This window comes from Ochotona princeps, chromosome 2, assembly GCF_030435755.1.
Source record: "Ochotona princeps isolate mOchPri1 chromosome 2, mOchPri1.hap1, whole genome shotgun sequence".
Classification (NCBI taxonomy): domain Eukaryota; kingdom Metazoa; phylum Chordata; class Mammalia; order Lagomorpha; family Ochotonidae; genus Ochotona; species Ochotona princeps.
Window position 1 is genome coordinate 42675002 of NC_080833.1, and position 25639 is coordinate 42700640.

Sequence of the window (25639 nt, forward strand, 5' to 3'; positions counted from 1 at the left end):
TTTGATCCAGCTCCCTGCCAATGTGCCTGGGAAAGCAGAAGGAAATGGCTCGAGTGTCTAGAGCCCTGTCATCCATATGGGAGACCAGGATGGAATTCCAGGTTCCTGGCTCTGACATACCTAGCCCTGGTCATTGTGGCCATTTGGGGAGTTGAACCAGCAGACAGAAGATTTCTTTTTCTCTTACTTGTTCTCTTTCTGTCTTCTAAACTCTGCTTTTTTATGGTTTACACAGTTTTGTATTGGGTTTTGCGTTACTTGCAAAAAAAGAAAAAAAAAACCTACACAAATAGTAGTCTCACATGATGGCTGTCCCAAATGATCAAATACAAACTTCACAAGATGGTTATAATAAATGATGTATTGTTCATAAAACACACATCAAAATGCCTATGGCACAGTACATGGCTGCTACAAACATTAGTAACAGCATTTATCAGACATAGCAATGATTTAAAAGAACACAAGTTTCAAGCACAGATAAATAAGACGAATGGGCCTGATCTAGCACAACAGAAAGGCCATCTGTATGTAATGAGGGGGCTGGGAGAAGCTGGCTTGCAAGATAATGAGTGCAGCGACAGGCCCTCTTGTCTGGGAGTAAGACGTAACCACAGCCAGAGTGGGAGCATCGCTGGAGCTGAAAGGGCTGCGGTTCCTTGCCAGGTTTCCGTCCACCCGCTCCCGCAGGGACAATCGCCCTGTCAGCAGCTCCCATTCATGTCTGAAGCCAGCAATTACATGTGTGTGAATTACCAGCCTCCAAACGGGGAGAGTGCTTCCAACCCACACAGTCTCTTTCCAGAATTCCAAATCTAAGAAAGAGTTTTGTTTCTTTATGGCAGGAAAGGAAGATGCACTGCTACCTAAGAACACTATTTAGGAATGCCATCTTAGATCACTGCGGTAACTCACAGGATGCTGGGCACTTTACAGGTGACATCACTGATGTTTGCAATACAAACCACAGAACAAGAACACAGGAAGATGATACACAGGTGCAGGTACCTAGCACAGAAGGGATGAGGCTGTGTAGTAAATACTTCATAAATCATCCTTCTTTTGTTTTAGATTTGATTTATTTGCAAGACAGAGTTACAGATAGAATGGGATAAAAGGGTGGAGGGCGATAGGGAGAGAGATAGGGAGATCTTTCTTCCACTCATTCACTCTCTGACAGTGGCAGGGCTGGGCCAGGCCAAGACCAGGATCCAGGAGCTCAATCCAGGTCTCCCACATAGGTTGGCAAAGGTCCAAGTACTCAGGCCATCTTCTGCTGCCTTCCCAGGCACATTAACAGGGAGCTGAATTGAAAGCAGAGCAAACCAGTACTTAGATGGTATACTGGCATCCCATGCAGCAACTCAGCCTGCTTTATCACAACACTGGCCCAAATAATTAATCTCAAAGCAAATCAGATTCCCGCCCCCCTTCACTCTGTATTTAACAAAAGAGGCAAATAGCAAAATTACAAACTAGCACATGCGCATACTCAACACCCATATCCACCATGTCTGGGGCTGGTGCACGTCCCCCCGAAGCCCCGTGTCTTTAGTTGCGGTGCCATACGACAAACACTGACTTCATGACTGGTGGCTCTGAGACTTTACAAATCCCTAGATTCACCATAGCACTCAGCATAGCTATTACAGGGAAGAAGCGAGGAGACATGCACACAAAACACATAGCTAAGATAAAAAACCAAAGAGCATTTCTGGTGACCTTGTAGTTAATTAAATAAAACCACAACTTCTTAGCGTAGTGGACTGTGATTTTCTAGTATGTTCTGCACACACCTGCTTTTCTCAAAATCCATCTGATCCTCTTTCCTCCTTTGTGGTCGGGGGTAAAGCTGGTGGGAGCTCATGTTCTCACTTCAGGGAATGGCTCTCCACCATTCATGAATGGTGCCTGCCTCACTCAGGGCTGGGAAATCAGGTAACTTCCACCCTGCATGACACGGTATGTTTTTCCTCATTGTTAGTAAGTAGTCCACTTTTGCAGTTGTGGTCTTAGCTGGCTTGAAGAGACAAAGGCAAGGTCATATATAACTAAGACACAGAGTCACGTGGTCTTCACAGCAGTTCCACACGCCATGACATTCACTCCTGCAAAGTGTACAATCCAGCCATTTGCAGTGCCCTTCCAGTTTGCAGAACACCTCCACCACCTCAGCGGAAACCCTGTGCCCATTAGCAGTCATTCCCTGCTCACCCCTCCCACTGCACCCGCCACTCCAGCCTGTGGCCGCAGTGTCCTTTCTGCTCCCATGGGTCAGCCCGATGTGAACGTTTAACATAAATGGGATCAGAGAGTATGTGGCTTTGTGAGTAGGGCTTCTTTTACTTAGCATAATGACTTCAAGGTTTATCCACTTTGGAGCATGGATTTTACTTCCTTTAATGGTAAATAATACTTTATTCCCATTTATGGCAAAGATGTTCCATTGTATGAATAGACAATATTTTTACCATTTCATTCATTGATGTGTATTTGCATTGTTACTACTTTTGGCCTACTCTGAATACAGTGTAATGTTTTTGCTTTTTCAATATTTGAAAGTTAGGGCTACACAGAAAAGGCAAGACTGCGGGGGAAAGAGAGGTCTTCCATCCACTGGTTCACTCCACAGACAGCTGCAATGGTTTAGAGCTAGACCAAGCTGAAATCTGGATCCAGAAGCTTCTTTCGGATCTCCCTTGTGGATGGCAGGGGCTATGGACCATCTTCCACTACTTTAGCAGGACATTAGCAGGGAAGCAGATGGGAAATGGAGCAGCCAAGACCTGAACCGGCACCCTTATGATGAGATGCTGGTCTCTCAGGCAGTGGTGTTACCGGTTCCATAATTTCTAAAATTGAAGTGAAATTCATACACTATATAATTTTAAACAAGTTTAAGCATACAGTTAAGTGGTACTTAATGTATTCACAATGCTGCTCAACCACCACTTCTCTACTTTTAAAAACTGCGGTTTTCTCGTCCTGGGGGGCAGGAGGAACCCAGTCATTGTATCACCACTTCCCATTTCCCCTGCACCACAAATGTCAAATTTTGCTCTCTGTGTCTGCTCTGTGTCTGCCGAGCTGCCTGTTCTGGATATACATTGTGAATCATCTTTGTGATCTTTTGTGTCTGGTTTCTCTTATCCAGCATAGAGTTTTAATTAATTTATTTTTTAAAATATATTTTTATTTGAAAGGCAGAGGCCATGGAGGGTTGGGGGAGGTGGAGAGAGAGAGCCTCCACTCACTGGGTCCCTTTCCAGTGGGCGACAACCGCCGGGACTAGAGCAAGCCAAGCCAGGAACCCACAGCATCATCCACACAGAGGGCTGAGGTCCAAGTACTTGAACTGCCTTCTGCTGTTTTTCCAGGAATATTCCCAGGGTGCTGGATCAGAAACAGAGCAGTGGAATTTGAACCAGTGTTCGTGGGTAGGCAGCAGCTCTCACTGCGCCACACTATGCCAGCCCTCAGCTTGGCGAATTTTTTTTAAGATTTATGTATTTTTATTGGAAAGGCAGGATCTATGAAGAGAAGGAGACACAGAGAGAAATATCTTCCATCCCCTGGTTCACTACCCAAGTGTCTGTAACAGCAAGAAGTGAACTGATCTGAAACTAGGAGCTTCCTCCAAGTCTCTCACACAGGTACAGGATCCCAAAGTTTTGGGCCATCCTCCACTGCTTTCCCAGGCCACAAGCAGGGAGTGGATTGGAAGTGGAACAGCCAGGACACCAACCAATGCCCATAGGGGATGCTGCTCTTGGAGGTGATGGATGAACCAGATGAGCCATCACACCAGACCCCAGCCTGATGATTTTGAGGTTCATTCCAGCTGCAGCACAGACCACTACTCCATGCCTTTCTGGGGTTGCACAATGCGTTGCAGGAAAGAACACATACCTCACTGGCCATGTGTCCCACCACTGATGGCCTGGTGGGCTGCCTCTGCCGCTGATAGCCATGACGCTTTTACACCCCCGTCACCATCCTGGTCCTGGCTCCCCTTCTCTTTCTCCTGGATTACAGCAGTGTTTTTCCTGACCTCACTCCCTCTGCTCCATTTCTGCCAAACAGCAACCCGAAGGCCAGTCCACGCCCGAGGCCTTCAGAGTTGCAGCTATCCTCAGCGCACTCTAAAAGCTCCCACTCCCAGACGAGAACTCAGCCCTGGTCCTTTCCCACCTCCTTCCTGGCATCACATTACCTGGCCCTCTCAGCCAGGAAGCTCCAGCTAGACCCCTTCGCACCTCACAAGCTCCAGGCTGCCTCCAGCAGCCCTGGGCCTCCCCTCTGCCAGCCCAATCCCTCCTTATCCCCTAGGTCCCACCTTCGAGACCACGTAGGTCCATGATTTCACTATACTCTGGGTTTCCTTGGGGCATCCACACAATTTTATTTTTCCAACCAGACATCAAACTCCACAGGGCAGGGTCCAAGTATTAGTCTCATCACAAAAATTCCACCTAGCACCAATCTTGGCATCAGTAGACTGGGGCATGGATGGAATTAGCAAAACGTGAAAATGTTGAAGACCGGCACTGAAATTGTAATGTGCTCCAACACACACACAAACCTGGTAAGTCACATTGTACCTACTCACCCACAGTCAAAAGGAGTTCAGGGAGGGCAAATAACTTAACGATGCTACCCAATTATTGTAAGCATTATATATAGGGGATTGAGACAGTGATCTCACTTCTCAATGTCAAAGAATTTCCATGAGGACAGGAACAATGAACAAAGTGAGGTTTATTGAAAATGAGAAACCTCACGCTGCAGCGGTCAAGAGAAGGACTCCAAGGCAAAATGGCCTGGGAATCCTGGAAAAACTCCTTTAAAAACTTAAAAAAAAAATTATTGGAAAGGCAGATTTACAGAAAGAAGGAGAGACAGATCTGTCCGCTGGTTCACTCTGCAAGTGACCGCAACAGCTGGAGTTGAGACGATCCGAAGTCAGGAGTCAGGAGCCTCCTCCCGGTCTCCCATGCGGGGGCAGGGTCCCAAGGCTTTGGGCCGTCCTCCACTGCTTTCCTAGGCCACAAGCAAGGAGCTGGATGGGAAGCGGGGCAGCTGGGACACAAACCAGCACCCGTATGGGATGCTGGCTCATTACAAGGCGAGGACTTAGCCATTAGACTGCTGTGCTGGGCTGAAAAAGTGCACAAAGATGATTACTTATAGTGAACCAATCAGGGAAGAAGCAGAACAACCAATCAGAGGGTTACAATAACAACCAATCGGAAAGCTGAAGTAATAACCAATCAGATGGCTGGAATAACAACCAATTAGAAGGCTGGACTAACAACCAATCAGAGGGCTATAATAACAACCAATCAGAAGGTTACAAGAACAACCAATCAGAGGGCTATAATAACAACCAATCAGGGGGTTACAATAACAACCAATCAGAGGGCTGGAATAAAAACCCGTGGTGCGACTCAAATTGGTAATATTGGCTATCCTATTTTTATACCAAAATCAAGTGTTGTTAAAGGCAGCCTCTGGGAAGAAGCAAGCGCGTTGTGTACTCTTAAAAAGGTTACTCCCTAGTGCAGTAAAATAGTGGCTAAGTCCACTGTTTGCATGCGCCGAAATGCCATATGGGCACCAGTTCTAATCCCTGGAGCCCCATTTCCCATCCAGCTCCCTGCTTGTGGCCTGGGAAAGCAGCAGTAGGTGGCCCAAAGCCACGTGGCTCTTGGCTTCGGATCAGCTCAGTTCCGGCAGTTCGGGCCGCTTGGGGAGTGAACCAGCAAATGGAAGACTGTCTACATCTCCCCTCCTACTCTGTGAAGCTGCCCTTCCCATAAAAATAAATGAAATTAGCAAAACAAAACAAAGTTTCTGCCTCTTATTCCAACAGGAACATGACCTGTCTGCATTTAGCCTGCCAAGCTCCTCACACTGCTATAAGCGATGATGTGATAAGCATGGCCCAGTGCCACGGCTCAATTTATTAATGCTCTCCCTTCAAGTATTAGGATGGGTTCCATATGGGTGCCATTTCGTGTCCTGGCTGCTTAACTTCCCATCCAGCTCCCTGCGTGTGGCCTGGGAAAGCAGTAGAGGATGGCCCAAGGTCTTGGGACCCTCAATCACGTGGGAGACCGGGAAGAAGTTCCTGGCTCCTGGCTTTGGAAGGGTTAAGCTCCAGTATCTGTGGAGTGGACTAGCAAATGAAAGATCTCTCTCTGTCTCTCCTCTCTGTAAATCTGACTTTCCAATCAAAAATAGTAAATCTTACAAAAAAGAAATTTAAATTTCCTTTCAAACAGCCCTTGTACCTGGTTTGGAAAATAATTGCTCCTTGGGACTGGCATTGTGATACAGCGAGTTAGCCACCTGAGACACCAGCAGCCATATTAGTGTCAGTTCAAGTTCTGCCTGCTCCACTTCCAATCCAGTTGTCTGGCAACGACCCTGAGAAAGCAGTGGAAGATGCCCAAGAGCTGACGCCCTCTCATCTACATAGGAGACTCAAATGGAGTTTCCAGTTCCTGGTACACTCTGGCCCAGCTGTTTAGGGAGCCAGCAGCAGATGGGAGAGCTCTCTCTTCACAGCCTTTCAAATAAACAAACACATCTTGAACCAAAAATAATTGATTCTCAAGATCCCAGAAAACAAACATCTATAATTGCATAGTTGCTTTTCCAAATGTGACCTTCTGACTTCTGAGCTTGTTCCTGGCTTTGAAAGGCTCAAAGGAAACACTTTCTAAAGTCGCAGTATGCAGCAAAGAAAAACACTCTTTGCAGGAACTCTTCCAAGCCTTCCAATCCTCACCGTGTGGCACTGGCCTTTGTTTTTCAAGATTTTACCTCCTCCCTTTGTGTGCTTCTCAAAGGACAGATCAATGCATGAGATTACAGCTCTACCATGAAATTAATGTCATATGCATCAGAAAGCTACTTTAATCACCACCTGGGGGAAAAGATAAAGAGCCTAAAATCAGCTTCCTTAGTTGTGAGGACTAAAGATGAGAGAAAAAAATAGAAGATGTGACAGATAAAGCCTCTTGTTGAACTGTCAGGAACAGAGCTCTGTGTCTGTGACCAGTCCTTCAAGTCAGGGTGGAATCACCCAGCTGCTGTGGACAAGGACTTCCAGATTAGATATTTTGGGCCTGGCACCACAGGCTAACAGGCTAACCCTCCACCTCCAAGCGCTGGCATCTCCTATGAGCACCAGTTTCTGTGCTGCCTGCTCTGCTGTCCATCCAGCTCCTTGATTGTGGCCTAGCAAGGCAGTGGAGGATGGCTCGAGTTCTTGGGACCCTGAACCTGCATAGGAAACCCAGAAAAAGCTTCTGGCTCTTGGCTTCAGATCAGCTCAGCTCCAGCCACTGCAGCCATTTGGGGCATGAACCAGCAGACAGAAGATCATTCTGTCTCGTCTTTTCTCAGTAAATTTGCCTTTCAAATAAAATTAAAATAAATACTAAAAAATAAAAAGATTAGAGCCCGTTACAGTAGCCTAGCGGCTAAAGTCCTCAACTTGCTCACACTGGAATCCCATATGGGTATTGGTTCTAATCCCAGTGGCTCCACTTCCCATCCAACTCTCTACTTGTGGCCTGGTTTTGCAGTCGAGGGTGGCCCAAAGCCTTGGGACCCTGTACCTGTGTGGGAAATCCAGAAGAGGCTCCAGGCTCCTGGTTTCAGATCAGCACAGCTCTGGCCGTTGCAGTCACTTGGGAAGTGAATCACTGGACGGAAGATCTTCCTCTCTGTCTCTTCGCCTCTCTGTATATCTGACTTTCCAATAAAAACTTTAAAATAAAATAAATCTTTTTTTTTTTTTAAATTAGGTATTTTGGGGGCTGACACCATAGCACAGTAGATTAAGCTATGGCCTGTAATGCCAGCATCCCAATAGGAGCCAGTTTGAGTCCAGATTCCTGTTAACACACCTGGGACAGCAATAGAAGATAGCCTAACTACCTGGGGCCCTGCCACCTATGGGGAGACCTGGAAGAAGCTCTTGGCTCCTAGCTTCTGGCTTCTGGTTTGGCCTTGCCTGGCCCAGCCTGCAGCCTTTGCAGCCATTTAGAAAGTGAATCAGTGTAAGGAATGTCTATCTCTATCGTCTCTGTCCTTCTCCGACTGTAACTCTGCCTTCCAAATAGTCTTTTAAAGAAAATTAGGCTTCTGTGCTTTAGTTATTCCTAAGCAAGTATAGGTTCTCCATAATTGAGGCATATTACAAACTTTCCATTAATGAAAAACTCAGAAAATCTTGTGATATAGAGAAAAACCAGATTTATTAGAAATCATTTTCCCCAGCTATAGCAACTGCCTGTGTTAACTTATACCTAGGCAAGTGTTACATTGCTGAGAGAAGCAGCCAATAGCTGATGGGCATTCTGGACCTGGTTCCTGCCAACTCTGTGTCAGCTGAGTTGCCTGTTCTGGTTTTTTGTTGTTGCTGTTGTTGTTTGGTTGATTGGTTTTTTTAAAGATCTGAAGGGGAAGGGGACAAAGTATCTGCTGTGGCACTGTGGGAACACACCAGCTGGAGTCATCCTGCCACCATCACTTCTTCAACAGGCAGGGGAGTGGAGAGGCATACATTGCTAGCAGCTGGGAGACTGGGGACAGACTGGCATAGTGGTCATGGAGGGCTTGATTGTCATACATAAAAAAAATTGCTGGAGAGAATCATGATGACGGAATAAGGTAAGGACACATTTAAATAGACAGAGAAATATTAGCCAGTGTGAGCCAGAGAGGGCACATTTGAGGAAATAGGAGAGGAAAGAACAGCAGAGGGGTACCTAGAGATTGACAGACACAGGAAAGCAGTGAAAACAACAGTGTGGTGTTGTAGTAACTGATACCCCAGAGCATTCAGCAAGCCACGATCTAAACTCCACCAGACAAAGAACTGCCCATCCTGCTGGTCTGTTTGATTTGACCAGGAGCAAAGACAGAGCAGCATATCCCAGATGGGCAGTGTGGGAACAGGGTGAATTTCACAACCCAGTACATCCCATAAAGCTATATTGGGCTCCATTTTGTTTAAGGAGGCAAGGGCTATGGACAGTACTGTGCATGCATTGAACTGGGAGTGAACTCATTTCTGGTTTAGCGAACTCCAACAACATGGCATCCTACAGGTTCCACCCAAGATAGGTCCGGCCATACCTGATGGCCAGCAGATCAAGAACTCTAGTAGTGGCACATCAGGCACCATTTTGTACAGAGTAGCAAGGGTTCTGAGGCTGTGGGGACAGTGCTGAGCTGCGCATGCACTGAGCTTAGCGAGAACTCGTTGACCTCAGAGCACTGCTCTGGTCCACAGGAAAATAATAATAGACTATGGCATCGTATGGGTCAAAATAGGTCCAGGTGGCCCACAGATGGCAGGTTCGAGCAAGAGCAGCATCACCAACAACCCAGCTATATAGGACACCTGGTGTCTTCCTAATTCACAGAACTGCTCAAACCAGAAGTGGAGGAAAGGTTGTACAGACAACGGTGCAGCCTAAGCACAGTATCACAGGAGGTGGAGACTGGTGAGCCAAGAGCTGGGGCTACAAAGACCATGGTAGAAATCTAACATAACCCAGATCTGGAACTCGCTGGAAGGAGTGGCACAAGTGACTGCAAACAAAGAGCCATGTACCAACTTCAATCAGTAAAATCGAACTGTAGACCTGTGGGTGACACAGGTTAGAAACCAGTCTAAAGAAAAGAATCTGCTAACCGGAAGTGCAATGACCAAGAGCAAAAGAAGAGACAGAGGCACAATGAATATTACTGAAGACTCCCCTGCAAAGGAGCAAAACCCTTTGCCAACCTCAGAGTTAGCTGAGGAAGACATCGAGAAAATGGGGGAGACAGAATTCAAAATATTTGTTATAAAACTTCTTAACAACGACAAGCATGTAAAGCAGGCATTCAGGGAATTTAAGGAACATGTCACACTGGAAATGAATAAAATGAAAGCTGATACATAGGAAATGAAGAATACAGTGGAGCAAATTAAAAGTATAGTGGAGAGTCTCCAAAATAGAGTGCAGGAGGCAGAAGAAAGAATCTCAAAATTAGATGATATTTCCTGTCACCAGGGGTAAACAAACAAAAAGCTGGAAGCAGAGCTGGATCAGACCAAAAAAGGCATTCAAGAACTGGAAGACACTATTAAAGACCAAATATGAGTTATGGGTATCCCAGAAAGTGCAGAAAGAGAAGCTAGTTTTAAAATGTATTTGATAAAATATGGGAAATTTTCCCTATTCTAGAGAAAGAATTGGGAAACAAGATCCAGGCGGGGCATGAACTCCCAATAGGATTGCCCAAAAGTGATCTTCACCAAGACACATGATCATCAAGCTCTCTTCAATAGAATATAAGGAAAAGATCCTTAAATGTGCATGTGAAAAAGAACCAACTGACATATAAAGGAATGCCAATTAAGCTCACAGGAGATCTTTCACAGGAAACTCTACAGACAAGAAGAGAATGGAGCAACATATTCCAGATTCTAAAAGGAAAAAAAATGTTGACCCAGAATAACGTAACCAGCAAAGCTTTCCTATGTCTTTGAAAATGAAATTAAATTCTTCCACAGTAAAGGAAAGTTAAAAAAATATGCCTCTTCCAAACCTGCCCTACAAATGATACTTAAAGATGTTCTCTTGAGAGAGAAGAGGAATAGCACCCACCAAAACCAAAGGCAAATGCGAACATCCCAGTAAAATAACAATAGAAGACTTAATCAATGAACAACCCATTGCTAAAATGACAGGACCAAATTACCACCCATTCATATTACCCCTGAATGTAAATGACTTAAACTCATCAGTCAAACGTCATAGGTTAGAAGACTGGATTAAAAAACAAACCCATCTATTTGTTGCCTACAGGAGATACATTTCACCAATAAAGATCAGTGGAAACCGTATCGCATGGATTTTGATTTTTTTGTTAGTTTCACCTCTTCAAAACACTTTCTTCTGATTAAATTCTTCAATGACTCATAGATCATACAGTAGCATCATTTTCTTCAAGAAGGTTCTTGATTTTCTTTTTCATTTCTTCAGTGACACATTAGTCATTCAGTAGTATGTTATTTAACTTCATGGTGTTGTTAATTTTTTTTCTTCCTGTTGTTGATTTTGTTTTGTGGCTTTTCATATAAGGGATGTATAGTAACTGTAATGGAGACTATCATATCTAGCAGTCTGTAATTTAACTTCATGGCATTGTAAATTTCTATTTTTCTTCCTGTTGTTGAAATTGTATTGTGGCTTTTCATTTAAGGGGATGTATAGTAACTGTGTAATGGAGACTATCATATCCAGATGTGAGTATTCAAAGCAGTGTGCATCTCTACTTCCAGATCAAAGAAAGACTCCCAATGAAGCTGTTAACTGTATCTTGAAATAGGATTCTGGACTCTGCCATTGTCCATGTCTGCAATGACAGACATATGACTATGTATGAAGAACTACACTATAATAATGACATAGGGGATCTGGGCGGGGGGAGGGAATTGGGGAGGGGGTAAGGGAAATCCCAGGGCCTATGGAATTGTATCATAAAATGATAATAATAAACAAGTACAATTAAAAATTAAAAAATGATTTCTGGGGGGCTTCTATGGGCTGGGCCATTGCACCCAAAGCTAACTGAGGGAGCGGAGATGGGGATTACAAGAGTGAATCTGGGTCAAGCCAAAATACTTCACACAGAAGAGCTATGGCTGGGGGTGGGCTGGGCCAGGCTAGATCACAGCAGCTGCCAGTGCTTACAATAGCTATGTTTGGGGTCAGGTCTGGTAGGGGTTCTTTGGGATTACCCTGACTAGACTACAGGATCTTCCAGTGACTGGTCTTAAGGCAAGCCATGCTGGGCTGGGTCACAGCACTCACTGGCATCCATGAGAACTGGCGTTCAGGGTAGGCCTGACAGGGGATCTTTTCAGACTCGCTTACTAGGTCACAGCGCTCGCTGGTGGACACTAGAGTTGGGGCTGGGTGCAGGCTGGTGTTGGACTGGGCTGGGCTAGGCTGCAGCACCTGCCCTCTGCTAGATTTACTGACCACCTGAGAAAAAAAATAGCGCCGCATGCAAACAAGCCTTTATTAAACAAAGGGAAGTCTGCTCCTGGGCCTTTCCTCATGCAACAGAGGAGTAGGTGGACAGGATGGGGCTGCAAGAACAAAAGGCAAGCAAAATGGTGTTCGTGAGGGTTTTACACCTCTTCTGATGCAGATACTGGCTCAGGCTCTGCTTGACCCTAATAAAGCAAGGAATGTTGGCCCAAGTCTATCACTGGTCTGTTTGTGGTTTGGTTGTCTCAGGGAATGCCAGATTCCTGACTGAGGTCAGTGAGATGTGTCCATCCTGAAGCAAACTCCACCTGCCATCACCATGGTAACCATCACTCTCCAACATGAGAGCCCAATTTGAAGTTGAGACAGGTAGAGGTCCTCATGAGTCTTCCTGACTAGGTTTTAGCACCTACTAATACAAGTAAGAGCTGGATCTGGGGGAGGGCCAGGCCAGAACACAGTACCTGCCAGTTCATATGGAAACCAGGTCTAGGGGCTGGCCAGATCAGTGCTACAGTACCTGCTGGTATGAGTGAGACAGGACTGGGGGCAGGCCAGGCTAGGCTGCAGCACTTGCTGACTGACTTGAGAACTAGTTCTGGAGGCTGGCCTGGAAGGGATCCTTGGGGGTCTCCTGACATGATCATAGCACTACTGTTACAAGTAAGGGTTCGATCTGGGGGTGGGCCACAGTGGGCAGGGCTACATTGCCCACGGGTGCACACAAGAGCCGGGTCTGGAGACCAACCTAATAGAGACTCTTGGGAATTGACCCTTGAGTTCACGACATTCAATTCCCAACCTTAAAGCACACCACATGGGTGCTTTGATCTAGCATGGGCCCAGAGCACATGTGGGCTTGGACCACCTCTATTGCCAACTCCATCCAAAGAAAGACAACATTCTGGGATTCATCTGAAAGAGAATAGCCAGCAAGTATGGAAAGTGCTGTCTTACACCTGGTGCAATAAAGTCAACACCACAGAATAATCGAGTCTCAAGCAACACCCTTAGGGCATTCTTTCCCCCACCAGGGTCCCTGAGAAGAAACTGGGAAGTCGTCTCTGCCCTTGGAGTGATGTGATTTGGTAGCAAACAGCAGTAAAACATCTCCTCTCCCCTTCTGCCCTCTCTCGCAGCCCTGACAGTCACAGGAGGGAGGGCAAGGTCTTTTCACTCACCACTGCTTCCCCCCCAGTCCCTTCCCATCCCTCTTAGAGACCTGCATGAATGTGCAATCCCCTCACCTATGTAAAAAAAAAAAAAAACCCTTTTAAAATGATTTTTTTTTCTTTTTTTAATTATTATTATATTTTTGACACTCTTTACATAGTTAATTACAGTAAAAAGGTTCAAGGGCTATAGGGAAGTGGGTGAGACTACCATTTCCACAGTTTCCTTCATGCATCTGAGGTAAAGGGGGTTATTGATGGAGAAGCCCCACCCAGTTTCCCACCCCAAGTCCCGGATGTGGGGCATGCTCTGAGATACTTGCTTAAGTGGTTTTGATAGTTCACCAGCTATGAATCGTTGCCAGTCTCGCTACTCCAAGCATGATGAGGTCATTGAAGAATCCACTGATTGACACAGTCCATCATAGAGTTTCCATTCGCTCAGTATTTCACTGCCAACATATAGCTGAAGTGGTTGATTGACTTGTTCTGTCTTCTGTCTTTTCTTGGCTAGGGTTCTGAGTCCGCCATTGCGATTGGGGAGACCCCCAAAGAAACTTTGAGTTATTCCCAGACCAGACTCTTGTATGTTCTAGCAAGCACAGGGCCTGGCACAGTCTATCACCACGATCAGCTGGTGGTTGCAATTGCTGGGTTGGTTCTGTTTTCAGTCCCGACTTCCACTGGAACCAATGGGTGTTGCAATCCAGCCTGCTACTGCCCAGCGCATGCTTGGCCCTCACATAAACCAGTGGGAGCTGCATCCTAGTCAGAGCGACCCACAATAACCCCCACCAGGCCCGTCCCCTACCCTGGTTTACCAGTATGTGTAGCAGACTAGTCCAGTCTGTCCCACATCCCATTTGGCTCTCATACATGTCAATGGGTATTTAAGCTTAGTTCCATCTAACCAGCTCAACTATCCAGCCCTCACAGATGTTGTTGAGTGCCCCTCTGTCTAGCAATCCCAGCCGACGTCCTAGTTTTCATGCCCTCCCGCGGGTGTAGTAACCCAAGAGGGAGGAGCCCACTATTTCCCTCCAGGTCTCACTCAATTCCGGTTTATGCACTCTCCAGGTGGTTCTGTGGTTTGACTTGACAGAATTAGCCCCCAGTGCCAGCTTCTGCTGTGGCTAAGCCCAAACAACCTTCACCCACTCTAATTTATGCTTGCACCAGTAGGAACAATCCGCCCAGCCTGGCTTTTCCCTAATCTAGTCCACATGAGGAGCACAGGTGTTGTAGCCCTGCTTAGTCTGGTCTGTCCCCATCCCAGCCCACGCTCTCCAGTGGGAGTAGCTGTCCAGCGAGGGGACCACCCTCTTAATCCCCCTGCCGGCTCTGCCCACTCCCTTCCTGGTTCTCACGTGTGCTGGTTGGGTGCTGCAGTCACATCCAATACAGGCAACCTCACCTTGGCATTCCATATTGTGCACTGGTTTTTGTTGCGACCGAACCTGGCTCAACCCACACTCTGTTCTGGTGTTCGAATTTGCCAGCGGATGACATGGACTGATTCAGCCTGGTCTGCCCCCGACCCATGCCAAATTATACCTGTGGGAAACTTTCCATGACCTATTCTGGGCTGTTTCCTATCATGCTTCTTGCGCTTACCCGCTGTGTCCTGCCAGAGGAGTTGCCCAGCCTCCTCCATCAGAACCTCTCCCAGTGCCAGATTTTGCACATACCAGGGGGTCCATGAGACAGCCCTACTCAGTTCACCTCCTGTCCTAGCAGGAACAGTGGCTTTTCTTGACTGGCCTTCAACCCATTCTGGTTCATGCTGTTGGATGTTTCAGCTCCCCAGCCATGGCTCGTCCATACCCACATACGGCTCACATACGGCTCAGTAGGGATTGAGACGTAGCCTAGTCGGTTTCACATCTACCCTGGTCCTCCAGGACACCAGACAGTGTTGGGGTCTGGCCTGGGCTGGTGCATCCAATCCCAGTCCACGCTAGTGCCAAGGGAAAGTACGACTGTTTCCTGGTTAGAACGCAGCCCCCATTCCAGCACACGCGCCCCTTGGTGGGAACCTCAACCCAGTTAGGGTGTCTCCTTAGCTCCCCAACCAGGCCTGTTTCCAGCCATAGATCACGTGCATGACAGTGGCTGCTCTGACTCAGCTTGGCTCAGTCCCTCACTTGTCCTGGCCTCTGCCTTAGACACTGTGGCTTAGCGTGCTTGACTCACGTAGACCAGTAGGTGCTTCAACCTGGTTTCTAGTTTCTCTTGTAGGCTAAGGTTTGCTCAGTCCTGCCCATTACATCCTGTTCCATTACCAATTTACACATTAGCCAACTGTTGGAGCTACTTTGCCCAGCTTGTTTGACCCCCAGAGGTCTGGACCACTTGTTCACCATCAGGAGCTATGACTTACCAGGGGAGTTTCCCAAGTCCTTCCACTTGATCCCCTCCCAGACCCAGTTCTCATACATGCCAATGGGTTTTAGGCCAGTGCTCGGCACAGTCTGGCCTTCCATTTGGCCATGCATGAGCTGGTGAATGTTGCAGCCTGACCCACCCCACACCCTATTCAGGATGCACATTTGGGTGCTGCTGCCTTGACCAGTCCAGACTGCTGCGGATTCCTTTACCTGTGATTGATGGCAGGCTCCTTGGTCACACCTAGCTTAGTCCATCACCACCCAAACTCTTGAGCTAACCAGTAGGGCTAGAATTTCCACAGGGTGTGGCCCACACATCCCCCATAGAATCTATCCCCAGATATGGTTCTCGAGTGCTTGTTAATGTTATGGCCCTGTCTAATGTGACCAGTCTCCTGATCCATCAACATGTCAGGTAATAGCATATCCTGCTGGACAAGCCCCAACCCTTAGCTTTTGCATGAACTGGTGTTCGGTGCTCAGCATTGTTCAGTGATTACAAGTTCTTCAAAGGAAGAGTTACAGTCATTGGGAATCTTTAGGATCGACTCAAATCCCAGAAACACAGTGGGATCAACCTGGAGCTACTTAAGCAGCGATTCAAAGAACCAAAACTCTAGAGGTCCCGGCCGGGAGGCCAGCAGGCAGAGCCTGGTGCCAAAAGGCATGCTGGCAGGCCCAGGGACAGCTCACCATGTGCACATGGTGGCTGGAGTCGGGATCTGAGCAAGACGCCCCATCCTGAGGCTCACCTAAAATGATTTCTTAAATTAAAAAATTTAAAATGAAACTGATTTTGAGGTGCATAAAAACAACTTTCAAAGAAGGGTAGTCATTTAGCAAAGTGCTGAGTTGGAGTAATGAAGACAGCGTGGGCTCCGACCTGGCACGCATCGCTTGTCAGCTGTGACTCTGAGCTAGCTTCCTGGCCTGTAAGCATTTCTCACATAAAATAGACTTTAAGAACTGATGAGATATAAGAAAATGAATATGCCATGCCTAACAATATCAGATGTATACTATAGCTTTGAGAATTCTAATGATATGCATGGTTTCACAAACAGCACTAATTAAAGATGGAAAAGAATATTCCCATTTGAGGGGACTTCAAACATCCTATGGAAAAGAGAATTAAAAGATATATTATGGTGCAAAATTTTTGAAACCCATGCATATGAGGGGGTCGTCCAGAAAACTCACAGAAAATACATATTAGGAAAAAACTATGTACGATTTTTGAATTTTTTACATCAGAGTAAACTTACCCTTGAATTCCACTTTCCCCAACGTTTTTATAGTATCTTTGTATGTTCTCAGTTGGAATGAACCTGTTACTATTAAAGATTACAGGAGATGAACTCATAGGAGACAGGCAGGAAATGAACAGCTTTCAAAGAGGTGGCTTTGAATTCCAGCCTCCACAGTATTTTCAACAAAGAACGACATATTTTTTAGAGAAAAATTAGAAAAAGGATTTTTGAGCTTTTGTGGGAGATGACCTGGGGGAAGGCAAGCCAACAATGGGTAAGGGCTCATGTGTGAAGCCGGCTTACACAGAGCCCTCTGGTGCCAGCTCCCGTCCAGCACGGGGCTACAAGTTGTCTCTGGTGGCTGAGCCGACTTCTCAGGGAGGAGACAGCGACAGTCTCTATAGCTGGAAATCTGTGTTCTGCTTCTGGCCAATGGAGGGAGGGCACCTTCTTTATTACACCCACACAGGTGCCACCCAGAACAGAGGCAAACTGGGCCCAGAGGAGCAGGCATGGGAAAGGCCCTCAATAACCCTGAGCTCCCACGCTCTGTATCAACACTGACTCCCAGGCCCCTGTGTATGCAGACATGTGCAAGTGTAAATGGGAACACAGGCTCTGCACGTGGAAACTGCTGACTCAAATGAAGAACATCCTTCTCACTACCACCCTCGGGGCAGCCAGAATCCACGCCATATGTTTCCGCAGGGATGATACTGCTCTAAACATACGCTGTGTGTGTCACCAAAGTCCTCTGGTGTTATCCACAGCACAATCATGCAATAACACAGACCAGAACAAATGATCTCTTGCTATATTGAAAGCCACAGGTTTCGCTGAACTTCCTTTAGACATTACTGATAGAAAACACTTCATGTTTTCAGTTGTTGATCAAAGAAATTTGCCTCAGACATTTTACAAAAGAACACTAGATGAAAAGGGATTTGTGTTAAAATTTTACGGAAATGAACCTACACAGCCATGTTCCATTGAATTGATCTCTCCTTCACTGAGAATATTTCTTCTCTTTCTCTCTCTCTCTTTTTAAAATATTTATTTATTTTTTTATCAGAAAAGCAGACTTACAGAGAGAAGGAAAAGTAAAAAAGATCTTTCACCTGCTGTTTCATTCCCCAGATGGCTTCAACACCCATGAGCCAGGCCAATTTCAGGAGTCTGGAGTTCCATCCAGGACTCCCACAAGAACATTTGGGTCATTATCTGCTGCTTTCCCAGGCTCATTAGCAAAGATCTGGATTGAAGGTAGAACAGCTGGGACCCAAAGAAGCATTCGTATGGGATGCCAGCATTCTTAAAGGTGGCACCTTAACCCACTGCACCACAATGTCAACCCACAGCTTTACTTTTCAACACACTCAGGCACTAACTTCTTTTTTTTTTTTTTTAAGATTTATTCATTTTATTACAGCCAGATATACAGAGAGGAGAGACAGAGAGGAAGATCTTCCGTCCAATGATTCACTCCCCAACTGAGCTGCAACGGCTGATGCTATGCCGATCCGAAGCCGGGAACCTGGAACCTCTTCCGGGTCTCCCACGCGGGTGCAGTTCCCCAATGCATTGGGTCGTCCTCAACTGCTTTCCCAGGCCACAAGCAGGGAGCTGGATGGGAAGTGGGCCTGCCAGGATTAGAACTGGCACCCATATGGGATCCCGGGGCTCAAGGCGAGGACTTTAGCCGCTAGACCATGGCGCCGGGTCCTCAGGCACTAACTTCTTAAACAAAGACCAAGTGCCTAAAAACATAGAAAATGGTCCTTCCTTCCCAAAACACAAAAGCACTAAATAGAAACACTTGCATCCCATCTCACTCACAAATTCCACCATTTTTTCCCCCTTAAAATTCTTAGTTAAGCAATTGAGACAGTCCAAACATACTAGCATCTACACATTCTGGGGTAGCTGGGCAAAGAGCCAGGTCTGGGTGAGTTGGAATTCTCTCTAGTCCTGCAATGTAACGTTACTCCTTCGCCTATCCATCTACAATCCCCACCCTCCCAGAATGCACCTGTGAGGTGATGCCTAAAAACAACCTGGAAGTTAAATTCCACATGCTAAAGAGATCCAGCAGGCTTCGTGCGTACCAAGACCCCGGCTCTCCTGAGGTTGAGAACTGGTCCAGCTCTCTTTGTGCCCTCAGCTCCAGCAGGAAGGACTACTCAGCAGGTTCCCTCTTCCTCCTCGTAGGCAGTACTATGCCCCAGTAAAGGTATGTATTATTCAGTTGCGGGGGGGCGGCGGGAGCAACTCATACTCACATGTCACACATGTTTACCATATCACTTTTAAATAAACCCTGTCCTCACTCATGTACCTATCATTGTCGGGGACAAGAACCCGGATGAACAGCAAGGTTCTTGGTGAGTTCAAACCCAGTGACTAGTATTAGCAAGGTAACACTGAGTAGCAGAGCCTGATCAGTTGGTAAGTGTAATTTAATGCCAGTTAAGGCAATCATGTAACACTTCATTTAATTCCATAAAATATCATGTCAAAACTTATTTCTTTCCTTTTTTTTAAAAAAAGATTTGTTTATTTTTATTGGAAAGGCAGATCTACAGAGAGAAGAGCCACAGAGAAAGATCTTCCATCCACTGGTTCACTCCCCAAGTGGCCACAACAGCCAGAGCTGAGTTAAACTTAAGCCAGGAACCAGGAGCTTCTTCCGGGTCTCCCACATGGGTACAGGGTCCCAAGCTTTGGGCTGTTATCTGCTGTTCTCCCAAGCCAAAAGCAGGGAGCTGGATGGGAAGTGGAGCAGCTGGGACACACACTGGTGCCCATATGGGATGCTGGCACTGCAGGTGAAGTATAGCCTCTTCAGCCACTGTGCCATCCCCTCACTGCTTTTGTCATCTCAGAGAACTGAAAATGTGCCTTAGAACTTCAGTACACTTTATGAACTTCAAGCACTGAAAGAAAATTAAACGAACAGCATCTGTTACATTAAAGTGTGATTTTTTTCCTTCTTCCACATCATTCTTTAATATTCAACCAAGAAATGGTTGGAATGTGTAGGTTTTTTGATTTTTTTTTTTATTAACGTCAGGGTGGTATGGTCTTTGGATGTACGGCTGTTGAAAGCTGAGTTATTACAAAATAAACCTTCAGAGAACAGACTCCCAGGGTCAGTCTGTTTTGGATTTCCACATTGATCCAACTGTAGCATTTCCGGGAGAGTGTGTGTTCTAATCTGCAGCGGCAGAAACGAAGGGGCTTGGCAAACTGGGAACACCCCAATCTTTGTGGGTTTCTGAAAATGGGGAATCCATACCCGGCTCCCTGGTAATTGAATCATGATGATCATTCATGCTGTGATGGGCACCATCAGCAAATACTCCCCAAGTCCTTCATCTGTGTGGGCGCGGGGTCTCTGGGGAACTAAACACTGAGTGGCAGAATTGCACTTCATCGCACCCCACCCTCACCCCACCCTGCCCTTCAGCGGTGTGGATCTTACAGTCTCATCTGGGATGACCTCCATGAACATGCAGACTCAACAACTGTTGCTTGTCATAGTTGAAAATGCACTGTGTTGGGCCAAGTGCAATAGCCTAGTGGCTAAAGTCCTCATCTTGCATCTGCCGGGATCCCATGTGGGTGCTGGTTCAAATCCGGCCTGCTCCACTTCCCTTCCAACTCACTGTTTGTGGCCTGGGAAGGCAGTTGAGGGCATCCCAAAGCCTTGGGACCCTGCACCCATGTGGGAGAGCCAGAGGAAGCTCCTGCCGCTTGGGGAGTGAATCAGTCAACGGAAGATCTTTGTCTGTAAATCTGACTTACCAAAAAATAAAATATATCTTTTAAAAAATGAACTGTGTTAATTTCCCAAAGATAATGGTTCCACCCCCCCCCCCCCCCCAGGGACATGCTTGCCAACATCTTGGGTGGCCAAAATCAGGGACTGGCTTGGTGGGGCAGTGGGTTCACCTGCTGCTTCTCTATCCAGCAGCCCAGCTCTGATACGGATCAGAGCTGGGCTGAATGAGCCGGTGGCTCCACTTCCAATCGGCTCTCTGATAATGTGTCTGCATTGCAGCAGACCATAGCTAAGTGCTTGGTCCCCTGCCCTCCTCCTGGGAGTGACCCAGAGCTCCTCGCTTCTGACTTCAGCCTGGCCCCAGCCCTGGCTGCTGCACCCATTTGGGGAATGAACCAGAAGATGAACACCTTTTGTTCTGTCCTTCAGATAAGTAAATAAGTATATTTTCAAAAAATAAAAAATGGTGGTGGAGGGGAGAGAACTGGAAAAGCACAAGAAGCCATAATTCCCTAATGTGTTGACGTTTTACACACCCAGCATGCTAGCTTACAATCCCTAGGCCACACGCACAAGGCCACGCCCACTCCTGCTTCTTCAAGGATGTGGGGGGCCTTCCGGCAGGTGGTGGGTGACAGCACCCAGAGACTGTTGAGCGGGAGCATCATTAGGCACCTGGTGGGGCCCCAATGTGCCCCTGCAAGGTGTTCCGGACTGGCTTGCTCTTGTCCCGCATCACACCACCTCCGCCGAGCATACCAGATGCAACAACAAGGCGATGTCGATAGGTGTCACAGGGTGGTGGCCAGCGACTGGTGCACCGTGGCTCGAGGATGACCCCTGCCTTCCCACCATCCCCATCTCTACGAGCAGGGTGATGCCCCTCCTGGCCACGTTTCTCCGAGTCCCTGGCGGCATGGCACCCAGGTATCCCAGCAGCAGGTGTCGGCCCAGCTGTACTCCTCCTGCTGCCCCTCAGGACGGGTCCCGCCTGGCCTGACTGACACCCACCACCATGGTAGGTCTGCCCCGGCCGGGGCCACAGCCTAGGCGGCGTGTGCTCCCCGAGCTGCCTTGCACACCGTTCTGGGCAGGTGTAATTGACCCGCTCCCTTCCCTCCTCGGGCAGATGGCACCCTCAGCCCCCTGGATGCTTCTAGAAATAGCAGTGACTCTAACCCCTCAACCCTCGTGGGCCCAAGGCCTCACCTGAAGCCGTGACTCGGACTTTTTCTGCAACTTAGTTGCCTAGTTCTTTACGAAGACGTTGATAAAATAAATCAACAGGTACAAACATGAATAAACGCAGGAATAGGCGAGTAAGTAGATGAGGAAATGCGCCAGGGGCCGAAGAGGCTCCATGGACTGCTGGCCTGGCTGAGAAGCCACCCTACTGAGCAGGCTGGGGGGCTGGGGAGAACGGCTTCTCCATGGCAACGCCGTTCCAGGGCAGAATGGCGGGGAGAACCCGCGTGGCAGGTTCGGTTGATGCTGCTGGCGTCTCCCCAACAGGGGGCCCCTCTGACAGCCCCCTGAGGGTACGGGAGGCAAGGTCTCTTACTAAAATTGGGGGTGGGGGAAAGGCAAAGGAGGGTGCTAATTCTCTCCTTAAGCTTGTCTTTCATTTTTTTTTTTCCCATTGACTACTGAGTGTCCCTGAGCCAGTGTGACTTTGGAGAATAGGAAAGCAAATCAGAAGGCCTTGCTTCCTGCAGGGAATTTTCAGTTTTGCTGACCTGGGAAATAAGAACTTTGTGACTCCCAACCATCAATCACTACCCTGTCCTCATTCATGCACTCATTCCTTCACGGGTGATGTGTTGGACCCCGTGCAGAGAGCTAGGGAGTCAGCAAAAAAGCAGGCGTGCTTCTGCTTACTTCTAACAAAGCTAATTCTACCTGGATAGTTTCAGAAGATTCCCCAGGGGCCAGTGTAGATGGGTTTTGGGGTAGGAGTCCACTGTGGGAGGAAGAAGCAGGGCCAGGCGTTTGGTTCAACCCTCCCATCCCAGACCTGCAGTCCCGTGGTTCCAGGCCTGGCTGTGCTCCCTGTTGAGGCTTCCTGTTGATCCCCTGCCCTAGGAGGCACAAGGTGATGGCCCAAGTGCCTGGCTGGCTGGCACACAGGGGAGTGCTTGGATGGAGGTCTAGGCTCTTTGGCTTCTGCCTGGCCCAGCCCCAGCTATTGTGAGTGTCTGGGGAGTGCACCAGCAGCAGGTCAAAGATCTTTCTCTACCTTTCAAATGAAAATGGAAACAGGGCTGTGTTGGGAGCCCTGAGAGAGCAAAGCCTTGTTAAAACCTCCTGAGCTTCCCAAAATGAGCTCCTGGAGAATATGGGTCCCCCTTTGGAAAAGGTCCATGTTGAAAGGAGTTTGAGAAACAGCTGTGGACGGGTGCAAACTCTGTCACCCCAAGCAGGTGACACGCTGTTTTTAAGATGCAGAGAAATCCTAGAGCAGCACCGGCTTGTGGTCCACCACATTTAAAAGGGGGACAGCAATTAGGAACTGAGTCTGAAAAGGCTTCTGGGGTGGGGGTGGGCTGGGCAATGGGCAAAAGGCAGGGCAGTGGCATGGCAGCCCTCCCCCCACCCCGCCCTCTTGGAGCATCCAGCAATAGTCAGGCACTCAGAGCCCGCGGCTGGTGACTGCACCTTTTTTCGTTTGGGGGATTAGGACTTCACCAGATCTCAGAGAGCCACTTTTGTTATTTCCTATCTAGTCCCATTTCACAGACATCATCTTCCGTGGGGTTTATTCGGAGGAAACGGTGGACTGTGTCAGACACGAGCTTAGAGTACATATGGCGTCAAGAGGGCCAGGGGAGTAACAGCAGCAGCTAGCGTGGATCACGCCCGCTGGCCTCTGTATCCTAAAGGGACCCCTGAAATGTCTTCTTCTCATGGAACAGGGGTCCCCTTTGCTTTATGAAAACCAAGGCTCATCTCTTTTGCAGGAGCTACTTGTCCTATGCCATTCACATACTGTAGAGATATGGTATTTGCTGAGTACCTAAGATGCTTACTTATCATTTCTTTTATGTCACAAACACAATTGTATTTGGCTCACGCTTGTGGGGCCTGGGAAGTTCGAGAGCATGACACCAGCATGTGGTGAGAGTCTTCAAGTGTCATTGCATGGTGGAAGGCAGAAAGGTCAGAGGGGTAGAGTGAGAATGAGAGGTTTGTTGTTGCTTTTTTTTTTTTTTTAAGATTTATTTACTTCAAAGACAAGTCACATATACAAGCAAAGAGATCTTTCACCTGCTGATTCACTCCACACGTGGTCACCGTGGCTGAGGCTGCCAGGCCAAAGCCAGGAGCCGAGAGCATCATCCAGGTCTCTCATGTAGACAGCAGGGGCCCAGGCATTTGGGCACCTTCTGCTGCTTTCTTGGGGGCACTGGTAGGGAGCTGGATGGAAAGCAGAACTCCAGGGCTGGAACTGATGGGATGTCAGAATCACAAGTGGCAGCTTAACCTGCTGTACCACAAAGCTGGACTCCCCAGCCTCACATTTTTTACATTTTAATATTCATTTATTCCTCCCAGCTATAGGCAACTGCCTAAGCTGCCTTGTACCTAAGCAAGAGTTATACTACTGGGAGAAAAGCAGCCAATAGCCGGCAGGTATTCTGGGCCTGGTTCATGCCAACTCTGTGATAACTATGCCAGTATGTCAGCATAGTTGCCTGTTGTATTATTATTTTTAAATGCTGGGAGTGGGCAGAGTGCCTGCTGTGCCAATGTGGCATGTGCCAGCCAGAGCCATTCCCAACCAGAAGGGAAACTGAAACATTCACCTCACCCACCTTCACCCCCTCCATCCTAGCCAGAGGCCCATATGGGTCTGTAACACCTTCACCTTTGTAATAAGTATTAAAATAAAAATATGAAAAGCAAAAAAAAGGAGATTCATTTATTTGAAAGAAAGGACTCTCCCACCCACTGGTCTACTCCCCAGATGGTCACAATGACCAAGGCTGCACTAAGACAAAGCCAGGAGCCAGGAGCTTCTCCTGGGCTTCCCACACGGGTAACAGGGTCCTCAGCACTTGGGCCATATTTTGTTACTTTCCCCAGGTTATTGGCAGGGAGCTTGATCAGAAGTGAAACAGCCAGGACACCAACCAGTGCCCACATGGAGGCTGGCATCACAAACAGCAGCTTTACCTGCTGGGCCACAGCAATGGCCCCCTGATCTCACCTCAGCATTTGTCGGTGGGTACTGTAGCCTGGCCTGGCCTAGTCTACCCCAGCTCACAATGGCTAGAGCTGCCACCTAACTTGGTGCAGTCAGCCCCTAGTCCCGGCATTAATGTGAACTGCCTGGTGATGTGGCCAGACCCAGCCTGTCCTGCACCCTATCCTGGTTCTCAGATCTGCCAGTGGGTGTTATGAACTGGCCCAGCCTGGCCCTCCCCCAGACCAGAGTCACATATATGCCGGCAGGTACTATAACCTGGTCTGCTCTGGGCTACTCCTTGCTTTGGTTCTTGCACTCACTTGTAGGGACTGTGCCCTGACAAGGAGTTCCCCATGCTCATCTATTGGGTCTCCTCTCAGTGGCATATCTCACGCAAACTGGTGGGTCCTTGGTCTGGGCTGACTTAGTCCACCTCCTGTCCTGGCAGCAACAGTGGCCTTGCCTAACTGCCCCACACCCAACTTGGTTCTTACTGTTGAGTTTTACCCCCCAGCCAGTCCTGGTCCATGCCCTAATGCAACTGTCATATGGCCCAGTGGGAGCAGAAACCTAGCCCAACCTGCCCAACACCCACTCTGACTCTCACGTGCACCAGTGGGTGCTGGAGACTAGCCCCGTCTGGCATACCCCAGAGCTGTACACACCCATGCCGGGGACACTGCAGCCATGTCCAGCCCAGACCACTACCCCAACTCTGGCTCTAGTGCTCACCAGTGTGAACCATAACCACAACCATCCCCTAAGCTCCCCAACCAGGCCTGTTCCCAGTCCCAG

The 25639-nt window shown here is 47.8% G+C and overlaps 1 long non-coding RNA gene across 2 annotated transcripts in view; it reads right to left on the bottom strand.

Moving 5' to 3' along the window:
• The window catches only part of LOC131479568 (uncharacterized), a 38459-nt gene extending 16389 nt beyond the window's left edge, over positions 1-22070 (bottom strand). For both annotated transcript variants that reach the window (XR_009244973.1, XR_009244974.1), the window contains exon 1: positions 21868-22070. This is a non-coding gene — a long non-coding RNA (uncharacterized LOC131479568). The remainder of the gene's footprint in view (positions 1-21867) is intronic.
• Positions 22071-25639: the final 3569 nt, after the last annotated feature.